Source organism: Eurypyga helias, unplaced genomic scaffold (genome assembly GCF_000690775.1).
Source record: "Eurypyga helias isolate BGI_N326 unplaced genomic scaffold, ASM69077v1 scaffold735, whole genome shotgun sequence".
NCBI lineage: Eukaryota > Metazoa > Chordata > Aves > Eurypygiformes > Eurypygidae > Eurypyga > Eurypyga helias.
In genome coordinates, this window is record NW_010253254.1 from 54,167 (window position 1) to 66,276 (window position 12,110).

Below are 12,110 nucleotides of genomic sequence, written 5' to 3' on the forward strand. Positions count from 1 at the left end.
AGGCTGGAAAAATCTGTTTTTCATTTTTCCTAATGGAAGAAATAGCATCAAGTGAATATTTACCCCAAATCTTCATGCTTTCTTCCTTAAAAGCACTGTTATTACAGCATATGAATAATATGTAGCTTGTCTGTGACAGGGGTGCTTTGTTATTACTGCGTGATGGGGACAGCTCTACCAACACAGACCGTCTTAAAACATTTCGAAAAGTTTTTTGAAGCTGGGAAGGAATTTTAAAAGAGGCCTCTTGTTCTTTGGAACAGATTCAAATTACATTGTTTTCATGTCACTTCGCACTAGGAGTGAGCTAAATGTTTTTGCTCAAGTAAGCAAAACATGAAGCTAACTAACATTTGTGCACAAAAGAGGATCTATGGATTAGTATGGCTCACATGCTGAACACGAATCAACAGAGGCATCAAAAGGAAAACCTATGAACAGAACCTGGTCTAAAACATGAAAAGTAATCCCTTTGCTCTGCACAGCAATAGTAAGGCTTCCGTTAGCATACTTTGTTCAGTTCTGCGTTTTGCTCTCCAACATAGGCAGAGGACTGGCTGAAAAGCACGGAGATGAGAGCAGCAGCAGTCATTTGAAGTCTGGAAATCATGATCTGTGAGGAAAAAATAAGTGAATTAGAATATTTTGTCTTAAAGAGGAGATGACTCAAGGAATATAGTGCATAGAAGGAATGTGGGAAATGTTAGTAAAGAGGAAGGAAATAATGTGTTTCCCTTATTTGATGTATATGAAATAAAAAATAATAGGCTTAATTTGCTAAAAGAGGGAGTTATATTAGATATTTAGAAAAACTTCTAGGAGTAGCAATAGTGAAATCTTGGAACAACATCTTTGGGAACTGTGAAGTTGAATTAATTTAAGTTCTTTACAAACAGGTGTAACAAGTGGCTGTTCAGATACACATAGCTGATTCTATCTGGAAGCAGATAGAATTTTATTTTAGGCACAATGAATGAATATATGAATTTGCATCAGCCAAATGGTATTAGACATTTTTTTAAATGAAGCATTCAATTAAGAAGTATTTAAGATGTAGAATCTAAAAATAATAGTAAGTTGAAATTTAATTTAGAGTTTTACTCTACATAAAAATATATTACTTATTTTTGTTTCCAATAAGACTGTTCATTTGATATGAAGCTGAAATAAAGAACCATCAGGGTGAATTTTTATTCAAATTTTGTTTTACATAACTATAGGCAAACCATATGTTCAGAAGATCTATTTCACGTGGAATATTAACTCTCCACACATTCTTTAACTCACCAGTCAACTAACTAAACCAGCTAGTGCCTCTGTATGTGCGTGTGTGCCTCTGTACATGCGTGTGTGATGAGCAGGATGAGCCTTATACAATTTTGTTGTGAGATAGTGATCAGAGGATTTGGGTTATCACAGTGTTGTATGCTACAGCAGTGGTCTTTGCCTATGCAGTCCAGCCTGGTTCACTGTAGACCTACTATGTATTGTTCAGCTCACTGTATTCCTGCTTCCTCCTGTTGGTTCTTTTTCCAGAATGTCAGGCAGTGTTTTGTGCATGGCCAGTCCACTCCAGTAGCTGTGGGAAGAACCCTCTATCAGACTGATAAGGTTATTCCCTCTTGCCAGTAAAACATGTAGGGAACTTGGGTTTCTGCACATCATCTACTGGCAAAGAGAGCTGAACTAGGGTAGAAAAGCAATACTCCATGGGGTCGAAAGAAAGAAGAATATCTCAGTTTTGTCTTGCACCAAAAGCTACTCAGATTGTAAAAGTTCTGTAAGAGATAGGTCCTAGCCTGTGAGGAGGCCTAGGAATGGATGGTTACTGTGAGCAAGAAAGGTTCCTACTTTCAGCTTCCAAAAATAGCTCTGTCTTTTTATCCTTTGAAATGAGATTGTAACTATTCATATTGTGACACTTTGGGCGAATCCTGTGAAGACTGAATTTGTACCTACCATCACTAGTATGCAGCTAACATGCAAGAGTCATGAGTCCATGGGGGGAAAGTAAACAACGGGGCAAGACTTGAAGCCACTTAACTTGTTTATTTAGTATGTACACATAGATGTTGCTTTAAGTCTAACAAAAAGTGATAAAGTTATTTTTGAGTTGGAATGGGCTCAATTTGTCCTCTTGTAATGCTTCTACAATTTCAATTACTTCATGGGAGTCATCCTGGAGAAACAGGAAAGATAGTTTTGTTCTTTCTATTTTTTGGGTGACCGTTTTCTGTAATACAGGCCGAAGATTCATAGAACTATTGTCATGGGTATCATATGAAGAGATTCAGTTAATAGCTTTTTGATCATTCTGTAAATAATATTTATCTTTGCTTCTTAGATGGTTCTTCTGGCAAGTGAGTTGTGAATTTCATGACATGATCTTAGAATGGAACTAATTAATGTTCTTGCTGTTTGTTTTGACTCTGTTGTATTTGGAGTTATGTAGATACAGCCATGGAGCCTAACTAGTTGGGTTAGGTTTCAAATTAACTGCTCACAAAGAATTACCTTCTATGGATTTATTTCTATGGACAAAAGGACTGGAAATGCCTCTACACATTGTTCTTCTACTCATTTTCTCTTCTGATTCAGGCTGCTCTCCCAAGAGAAACACAGAAGGAATCTGACATTTCCACATCCCCCTATAGAGTGACAAGTCTGCCAAATCCCATCTTTTTTTTGAGTCTAGATAAACTTAGGTATAGTATAGTAATGCAGTTGAATGGCTGGAGTTCCCACATATATCAAGTAGAAACAGACTATAGAATAACTGATCAAAAAGGACGTCTCCAAGGTTTTGCAATTTTTCCAGAAAAGTGCAATGACACCTGAGAATGATTCTTCAACAAGTAAAATGCTGGTAAAGCTGTTCAATCACTCATCAAGTCTCTCCCCTCTTTTTCCATGAGCTGGGGAGATATCTGATCAAAGATAAATTCCTATCAATACAGAAAATCCAGCGAGACAGTTTATGTGTTTGCACTGAGAGAATCATAGAATCATCTAGGTTGGAAAAGACCTGTAAGATCACCAAGGTTGTGATACTGCTTTGGCCAGGGGGTTCTACTAGATCATCTCTAAAGGTCCCTTCCAACCCCTTCCACTCTGTGACTCTGTGAACCCTTAACCCGGCACTGCCAAGTCCACCACTAAACATTGTCCCTAAGCACCACATCTTATAAATACTTCCAGGGACGGTGACACAATCGCTTCCTGAGGCAGCCTGTTCCAGTGCCTGACAACCCTGAATTTCAATTCATACTTTCAGGTGGGAATGGAACAAAAGTCACAAACCCTTGGGAATAGTTATAGAGTCTCTCCAAAATGGGATAAACACAAAGAAGGGACCTTTTTCTATATCTCAAGTCAAATAAATTGTCTAAATCTAGGGATTTAAGTGTTTCTTTTCTTGTTATGACTTCTATGCTATTTACTATTTGAATGTAAACAGACAGAAACAACACAAATAAAAATATATAGCCTGTTTCCATAGGCTTTTCTGCTGAGAATTTAAAAGAAAAAGAGATTGGAGGATAAAAGAAGGGTCAAAGACTTGTACAATTAAAGAAATTTTTTGTTTTGTTTGGGTGTTTCTGGATGTTGCATGATTACTATCTTACCATCTCTAAGAGTATTTTCCATGTTTAGTTTACTATTTAAAATATTATAATGTAATTGAAACTACTGAAATGACACATGTATGAGTTGAATAAGTCTTTAAATCCTCTCCCAGCCACTGCTAAGGTCAGTAGAAATATTTCCACTTCAGACAGAGCAAACCTGGATTGCTGCAGAATTCAGGGAGGCAAGATGACAAGCATATTTTACAGATGTTTAGGTTTGGTTCAGATGTGCAAGTTAAGTTTAGATTCTGCTGCACTTGATTTTTATGAACAAAATATTTTTAAAATAGCTGGTTGTCTTGCAGGCACACAACAATTAAGCATTGAAAATTACTGATAATTTGCTAAAGTCTCTGAGTTCAGAACATCTGTTTAATGTCTGAAGCAAACTAAATTTTTCTCAGAATGATTATGCCAAAGGTGGAGTTTCAATTACCTTTGGAAAAGTAATAATTAAATTTCCAGCTGCAATGAGATATATAGCAACTGCCTTTTATAAGCAGGTATTTCAGCCTGACCCAATTTCCTTAGACATTTTTCCATTGACTTCAGACCCATAGAACAGGGCTGTTGCGAACTTCCCAAGCAGGCTTGACAGCAAATTCTAGTTCAAACCAGATTCACAGAAACTCCAGCCACTAAAACAGTATCAAGCATATTAAGTTCAGAAAATTGCAACATCGGAATGAACTGTCACTCACTGATCTTAAACTATGGACTAGACAATTTGGAAAACTGATTATATCTTTTTCATGGGAGACATATAGGTTAAGATGGATGGGATGCATAGTTTGTAACATTCATAAGGTTTTAATATCCTCCATGACCTTTCCACTCAGAGATGACATTAGGAGGTTTTTATCCCAGGGAAAAGCTCAGCTTGATCAGGTAGCTACATTAGATCCCATGAAACTAGCAGGGTTCAAAGACATTTCTGATATTCTGAGAGTAAGAAGGCGGCAAATAAAATGTCTGTTATCTTGTTAAAGATCATCTTGTTAAAAACCTGTGACAGGTTTCACACGGTAGTTACATGTCAGCCTTTCTTCTTCTAGTGGGTTAAATATAGGGTAAAAGGTAAATCTTTGTTATGCTACTTTTCTGTACTTTTCATTAGCAGCTAGAAGCAAGCCTAGCAGCCTCTTCCCCTGGCAGTGCTTATTTAAAAAACATTTACTATTCTGTTTGGTGGTGGTGGTGTGGTTTTTTTTTTTGGTGTGGGCTTTTTTTGTTTGTTTGTTTTGTTTTTTCAAGTAAACAGGCAAAACCCTGGATTTTTTACATATTTTACATATACTCCTGTAAAAAATGTTGTGTGGGTGGTCAGTTCTGTTGGCAATGTATCCTTCTATATTTTAGTGCCCTTAAAGGCACCCAAAGTACTCCATAAATGCTCTATTGGAAATATAAACAATTTTCAGCACTTCATTAGGGTTGATGTCTTACAGTACACTTCCCACAGTTTGTCTTTATTCTTGCTACAAGCTCTGTGTGCTCTGGAACATCTAGGTGGGCATGTTGAAGCCACCAACAGAGGTAAGAAACCTGCAAATAAACATTTGGAAGACAACTACTCAGAATTATTTTCTGGTGGCAAAGTAGGTGTTTTACCACTTGCTTTCATGAAAATTAGATCATGCTGGGGTAAGACAGTCTTTCCCAAAAAGCAATGACAGAATAACCTTTTATCTTCTTTTGTTCAAGATGACTATATAAACATAGCTTGTGAATTTGCACACCCAATTCATTTTTCTGAACATAAACATATCTGCTCTATCTGGAACTACAAAATAATGATGCATATGTAAATTGTTACTGATGTACGTAGAACCTGGCAGGGACAAACACGGAGACAGAGCAAGTTGGACTTGTGTACTTACTAGGGCTTAAATCTGATCCTGAATTAGAAAACTGTTAGAAATGGGAAATAATAATAATGGGAAAATAAATAAATAATGGGAAACACTAACACTTTCTATCACATGGAAAAAAATATGTTTGTTTTGGCACATGCCAACAGAAGCACGCAGGATACATTTTTCTGGTTGCTACAAGTAAAATATTCTACCTTAATTTTTAAAAAGTTAAGTGACCTTGTAAAATTCACAGCACCCTGTAGCCATCTCATAAACATCAGAGAGTGCGATAGCAAATAATGGGAAACACTAACACTTTCTATCACATGGAAAAAAATATGTTTGTTTTGGCACATGCCAACAGAAGCACGCAGGATACATTTTTCTGGTTGCTACAAGTAAAATATTCTACCTTAATTTTTAAAAAGTTAAGTGACCTTGTAAAATTCACAGCACCCTGTAGCCATCTCATAAACATCAGAGAGTGCGATACGGTTGTCTGAAAGCTAGTACAGGTTCAGAAGAGATTGAGGGTGGACAGGAAAGACAGTGTATAGGATTTTCTGTGTGTTTACAGAGATTGTCCATCAGCTCCTTTGGGCATCCCAAAGGAACTGTCACCCTCAGGAGAAATCAGTGAAGAAATAAAATAATTTTGTAAATTCTTATAATATCAACGTAGGTTTTATACTTGGAAAATGTGTAGTGAGGAAGGTGCCTATGAACAGCTGAAGACTTCAGGCAACTCAGAAAATGTTACTACTTAGAACTGAGCTTAAACTTTGTCCAGAATTAGGTAGCAAAGGAAGGAAATAGGTGAGGAAGGGATCTAAGCACCTGAATTTTCTGTAACTATTATCCCAAGTGATTTCCTGGGGTCTCAGAAGGACAGTTTTTCATGTTAAGCTGAGTCTGTACTTTCTACCATGGGGGGAGCTGGTGTAGGAACACAAATATGAATATTGTAGGTAAAAATGAAGTAATACAAATTTCATAATCTGAAAGACAATGTCACTATACACAAGTGGACCAGCTGTGTGAAACGTTGATACTATTTAGAAGAAGAACAGAGATAACAAACCAGTTCAATACACTTAGCTCTACCTCAGACAGGGGTGTTGGGATGTACCACCTCTCAAATCAAGGCAGCATTCTCAAGGTGGCATGAAGTAATGAAAGAATTAATGCAGGAGTAAAACCAACTCAGGTTAGTATGCAAGCAGGTCTCAGAAAGGGGCCTTTTAAAACCTTCAAGACCTTACCTGAACAATCAACTCCCCTCACCACCAGTAGCTCAGGTGAGACTTGAACCAATGTTATCTTGCACTGCAACTCCAAGAATGTCCTAGTCTCCCAGATGAGTCTAATTTGCAGTGAGATAAAAAGCTATTGGGAAGAAAAGGCAGAGAAAGGGAGAGAGAGGAAAGGCTTATTACCTTTTCCCTCTTCCCTCACCTATAAGCTGCTCTGGTACTGCTTCAGAACTCTTCACAAAGGTACTCAGTTTCATATATTTGCAATAACAAAGTTCAAGTGCTGTTTTAGTATTTAGAAACCTTAAGTAAATCTGAGGCTATTGAAAAGGGGATAGAACACTTTTGAAAGTGCTTTTAAATTTATTTTTCTCAAAATTGTGTGTGGGTATAAAATTGTTTCTGTATTACCTCTGACCACATTTGTATAAAATCAAGAGGTCTCCTGTTGAATGAAGATATGCTCTTTGTTTATTTTTACTGAGCTTCTTTCATCAACAATGCAGTTAAATATAAAACTCTTGGTTGTTATGTCGAAGTAATTCAGTTGAGTCGCCATTCAGGAGAGGCTGCAAAGCCTAGGGGGAAAAAAGAGTACAACAAACAGAATACTAACTGATTTTTAAGTTGTAAATACTGTTATAAACCTTAACTGTATAATTCTTTAACTTTTGGCAGACTGGTAACTAGTATTCGATTCAAAGTTAGTAGTATTCATCATGATCCCATTCGACTAGCATCTGAACCATGAAAGAGAATATATGTTGCACTCTCTTGAGAAATTAAGGAAAAACAGTAAATGGATATTAGTGGTGCACGGTAGTATCTATTCTAGTCTGCAACTCTTGTGTAGTATCTCTGTATAACAGCATCCTTAGCATAATTTCAGACCAAGGTTCAGGGTGCCCTGCCTGCTGTCTCCATATTTGTGCCGTAAATGTGTAAGGGGGTGAAGTTTGCTAGGAAAGTGAGAGGGTGGTGACACCACAAGCTATCACAAGGCAAACTGAGTTACAGGTTTGCATTGTTTACACTGCTGAAGGATATGTGCTCACGTCGTCTTAAGTAGGAGACAACATGAAATTATACATTCCACATATAATGAAAGCTGTATATGCTTCCTTCTCTGCATTTACTATGGCGTAACTGCATGCATGTGGTTAATAAGTGGAATAGGTGGTGTGCATAACCAATAACTGATGTATTTGTACCTCTACCTGTGCTCTGAAAGCATCTTCCACATGAGGAATGTACTCCAAAGACATTCTCACTTTAGTAGATTTGGGAGCAGAGTCAAAAGTATTGATTTCTTGTTTAATTTTTTAAAAAATCCTTTAAAAATGGTTAGGTTTTGTCCAACAGAAAATGAATTAAAAATCCTTTAAAAATGGTTAGACATTCATTTTCTGTTGGACAAAACCTATCCGGAGCAATCAATAAGTAGTTGACAGTCAACAGATACTTAAAGAAAATTATTGGTTTCTGTTTTAAAATCCCATTTTTATTTGTTTAAATATTCAGGTACAGAAACATTTACATTTTAACATGCGTATTTAGATATAAACCCTTGGGGTTTTTTTTCTTACTAAATAAACATCTTAGCTTTTTTTTTTTTCCTAAGACAGCATTACCTCAAAACCTTTGCATCATTTCAAAATGAAGTGATCTGTAACATCAATAGTGCTCATGCTTTATAAATTTTTTTCTCAATAATCAACGTTGGTGCTTGGAGTTTGTACGTGAAGACCGCATTTTGCTAAACTGTCTCCTGGAACAAGATGCAATTCATATGAGGGGGAGCCATCTTGTGGTATGATTTACACTTTCCTGAGAAATGACAAAGCTGTTGCTACAATGAAGCAAGAAATGGATTGGGAGGGAAACCTGTATAATTGAGATTTGTAAGAATTTCCAATACCCTCTTATTTAAAAGAAGTTCAGCCAAATTGTAATAATGCATGGACTTATTCTGTTCTAATATACTTACATGAGGTTTATTCTTCATGCAACGGCAAACAAGCTGCAGTTATCATGTGTTTTTAAAACCAGCTCTTTGAATGTCTTCTGTACCTACTCAACATGCCTGCCTAATGAGAATAACTGCGTAGGGCCAAACAAGTACAAAGTAACATGCTGATTTTCAAGGCAGGTCAGGTGTGTTATTTGGCTTGCTAAGAGCGGAATTAAAACACAACATAAATGAGTTTCTGGCTGAGCTCGTTACCTCTGTAGAGGTTTCAAATGCAGATTACTTAAATAGAGACTAACCGTACAAGAAATGTTTTTTAAGAATTGTGAGGGAAAATGCAAGTCCTGCACCTGGGGAGCAACAACCTCATGCACCAGTGTATGCTGGGGAACGACCAGCTGGAAGGCCGATGTGCAGAAAAGGACCTCAGGGTCCTGTGGGCACAAGGTTGAACATGAGCCAGCAATGTGTCCTTGCAACAAAGACGACTAATGGTACCCTTGGCTTCATTAAGAGTGTTGCCAGCATGTTGAGGGAGGTGATCCTTCCCCTCTACTCAGCATCGGTAGGACCACACCTGGAGTACAGTTGTCTCATCAATTTGTGCAAAAAAATTAGATGGAGTGTATAAAGCCAGGTTCTTTTCAGTGGTGCCCGGTGATAGGACAGGAGGCAATAGACACAAACCAAAACATAGGAAGTTCCCTCTGAATATCAGAAAACACTTCTTTACTCTGGGGGTGACTGAGCACTGGCACAGGTTGCCCACAGAGGCTGTGGAGTCTCCATCTTTGGAGATATTCCCAAGCTGTCTGAACATGGTTCTGGACACATGACTCTAGATGGCTCTGCTTGAGCAGAGGGTTTGGACACAATGACTTCCAGAGGTACCTTCCATTCTCAATAATTCTGTGACTTTGTGAGTCTGTAAGGTAAATTTGGAAATACTAAGCTTTTGTCAATGACTAAATACGCAACACAGTCACATATTGATCTCTAAGACCTTTCAGTTCTTTTTTCTATGACTCAGGTCGCATTACCTGACTGTTACTTTCTTGTGTAATTGCTTGTTCCACACCTGGTACAGTGTATTTGCAGTTTTCACGCTCTGGCAACTGTACACCTCAGCATGAATACGTTTGCTACTGAAGTAATTTCACGTGAATGCTGCTTGTGAACATACCTGCACAAGGCCAGAGGGACCAGTTATGCTTTGCTCTTGGGAAAACAAGATGGTATAGGCCTGCTGGAGCAACTGCTGTCATAAATAGCAGGGGGCTGATGCTGCAGTTCTGCAGACTCTATGAGGTCACACTCAGGGTTTCTGCTCAGATTCCACTGGTGTTCTGGTAAGATTTGGCTGTCCTTTTTGAGAAACATCCATTTCATAAAGCTTCAAGCCACACCTTGCTGAACTGAATTATTAGCAACAGAAAATAGAAATACTTCATCTGCAAGTGTGGCAAAGACTTGTATCCAATCAACGTGAAAAGAAAGTTGAAAGGAGTGAACTGATGTTGCTTTTTCACATATGGGGGCAGGGAGCTTAAGCTTCTGTGCTGAGACTGCTGAAGATTTCTGGCCTAGATGGCACCATATTCTGTGTGGCTGGTTTTGAGATGACCATCCTGTATGCTCTTTATAAGCACACGAGCACTGCTGTAATCAGATTAGCAGAACTCAGACTGTTTTCAAAGCTTATTTGCTAACTTTTCTTCAATTTTCTTGAATCAATTTTTCTATCAAGGAGTATTTAGGAGGGTCCACAGATCTCTAAAGTTTCCATAAGGCTATTTTGCTGCAAATGAAATTCTTTGCCTTTTTGATAAGATCAGTAGAGCTATTTTGGAGTGGCTGCATTTACTTTAATAGGAATTTATCAAGGTAACTCTCCTGAATTTTCGGAATGAGCTTTTTTTAAGAAGTGGAGCCCATCCTCAACCTGTCCTCTGGAGAGATCTCTTCCTCCCCACTCACTGTAAAGGAAGCCTTGGAGGATCAAAGTCCTAATTCAGTGCCTGCCGTCCTCCATCATTCTCTCTGTAAATGCCTCTTTGTATATTCCATTAATGCAGTTAAAGTATTTTGAAGCTTAATCTGAAAAATATAAAAATTGAGGGCACCCTATATTTTCTTTCTCAGGTTTTCACTCCTGAAATATTTAATGGTAATGCACCTTAACTACTGCTGAGGGTTTAATCTTTTTTTTTTTTTCACTGGTGTTGATTGTCCCTCTTGTGACTTGCCTAAAATATCACAAATAGCGAGGTTTCTGAAAAATTTAAGTTTATTTTTTTTCAACAAAATATCTACAGCGACAAGGATGACACCATAAATTTAACATACTTTAACACTTTTGTCTGCAGAGAATGCCAGTTTAAGTGCAATATGATACTGTAACACAATAAAAAGGAATTTAATCGAAACCATGCACAACACGTTTATAGAATTTTACCAAAAAGGAAGTACTTTGAGATGAAGTTGCCATCAGACAGAATTCACAGGAGAATATTTTGAAAAATCACAGACAGTTATTAATACACAGTCATATTTTTTTTTCTTTTATTCTTGCTGTAACCTTTAAAAAGCCGGTATCACTAACACACAAAATACTCTATATAATGTTAAACCTTTTATCTCAAAAGCTTATGGCACAATTTATTTTTATAAAGCTCACAATTACACATCCATGGAACATCAGTAGCTACTTTAGCCCATTTCATCTGTTAACATCACTCTGTCATATATTAAAATACAAACATAAGAAAGGTTTCTTGCATATTTCACAAACATGAAAGTGAAGAAGTGCAGTAATGTTCAAGAATGTCAAGAATACAGGATGAGCCAACATTTTTCTGGCATTTAACCCACTGCCTCTAGCAATCTAACCTGCTTCCACAAGCCTTCCACACTGACAGTATTTCAGTAACTATTGTAGGTGATGTGTGTTGCCTGAAGGCACCTTTTTCATAACCACTCCAAAATAGAATACCCATTTTATTATTAACAAGTAGTTGGGTTTGTAATTTATATTTTTCTTCTTAGTTGTCTCAAAAAGGATAAAAAGCCTTGAAGATCTGATATTGTTCTCATCTAAATAACCATATGATTGTACAGTAAGATGTGGGTTATTTTCCTACCTCACAGAGATAATGGAAGAATTAATAGCTTATTCAGCAGTTTCACAGTTTAAGGCTAAATTCTGCTCTGTTGGAATAGAAAAATTTCTATGACAGGTCAATTGAGAGCAGAAGTTGCACATAAAGTACATCTATCTTTTGCAACCAACCACCTCAGCTTGGGCTGGGAACTGTATAAATAAATTTAATTTCCATCTAATATAAAATTATTGCTAAAAATAATACTTTTTTTTAAGGTTAAGGAAGACTTTTAATCTTACCCT